The 1,156-nt window shown below is 30.4% G+C and overlaps 2 protein-coding genes across 3 annotated transcripts in view; one reads left to right on the top strand and one right to left on the bottom strand.

Annotated features, from left to right (window-relative positions):
• LOC116852191 (juvenile hormone acid O-methyltransferase-like) overlaps positions 1-1,156 on the top strand; it is a 14,457-nt gene that overhangs the window by 7,528 nt on the left and 5,773 nt on the right. The gene's annotated exons all lie outside the window — the stretch shown is intronic.
• LOC116852187 (juvenile hormone acid O-methyltransferase-like) overlaps positions 1-1,156 on the bottom strand; it is a 27,941-nt gene that overhangs the window by 25,493 nt on the left and 1,292 nt on the right. The gene's annotated exons all lie outside the window — the stretch shown is intronic.

Below are 1,156 nucleotides of genomic sequence, written 5' to 3'. Positions count from 1 at the left end.
ATATATATATATATATATATATATATATATATATATATATATATATATATATATATGATTGCTGCGCTCTGCGAAGTGCAGCCTGGGAATCTCCTTCTTTCACACTCGCGTTCACGATCACGGGAATAAAAAGTAATATTCTTACGAAAAGAACTATGTTAATTTAATATAAAACAAACTATTACAGAGCTTTGGAAATAATTGCTCGCGTAGAATCTCACGTCCAAACGGATCACCGGCAAAAGATTATCTCTTTGTCAGCCAATCATTCTTTTTTAGAGCATCGGGTGGGAAAAGCCAAAAAGTAGCACACAGGCATATCAATATATATACGCTGAATATTCTGACGTTGTGAAATATATGAAGAAAGTACAGTGCCCACTGGAAAAATATCCGTGAAATAATTTTCTGCTCTACTTTATCATATTTGTCGAATACTTAACCGCATATTGTTATAAATTTTTCTGCAAACTTTTCGTATCTTTTTTGGCATCTAAACTAAATTCTGAAAGTATAATAATGATTGTTGAAATTTTTTTGATTGAATCCACAGTTTCGGTATGTGCAACCTGCGAAATTTTTGTATTAATCAAATATTGCACTAAGAGCTCAAAATTTAACATTAAAAATATTTTTTTCGTATTTGTCACATATTGAGCAATGCTCTAATTTATTTATTGCATGTACTTTTATTGTGTAAAAGCGTTTGTAATTCTGTGCAAGCAGCAAAACGTAAACCTTCCGGAAAAAAGTCAGTGTTATGTCGGTAAAGTTTTCATGTCCAGCATCTCCTTAAGGTACCTAAAAATAATGTTAGGAGCAAAATTAAATTGAAAAGTATGACGTCTTCGGGAAATATGGACACATACCACTAAGAGGTATATTAAATATCATGAAACATTAATATAAAATATTTTTTACATGCACCAATAATGTCAAAGCATTCATTTATAACCAATTTTATCGAATTATTTTCGAAGGTTTGTCTTAACTCTTAAATATGTACATAAGTATACCAGGTATGTAAATATGAAACCGGAATTTTTGTATAGAAAATACACGTTATTGTATGAAAATGATAAAAAATATTTTATTCGAAGTATTGCCCATCGCTAGCAATACCTTTTTTCCACCTGTCTGACAATTTGTGGATGCC

Source organism: Odontomachus brunneus, unplaced genomic scaffold (assembly GCF_010583005.1).
Source record: "Odontomachus brunneus isolate Ranch 3 - 2012 unplaced genomic scaffold, Obru_v1 Obru_scaffold_205, whole genome shotgun sequence".
NCBI classification, from domain to species: domain Eukaryota; kingdom Metazoa; phylum Arthropoda; class Insecta; order Hymenoptera; family Formicidae; genus Odontomachus; species Odontomachus brunneus.
This window is presented reverse-complemented; position numbering and strand designations above follow the sequence as displayed.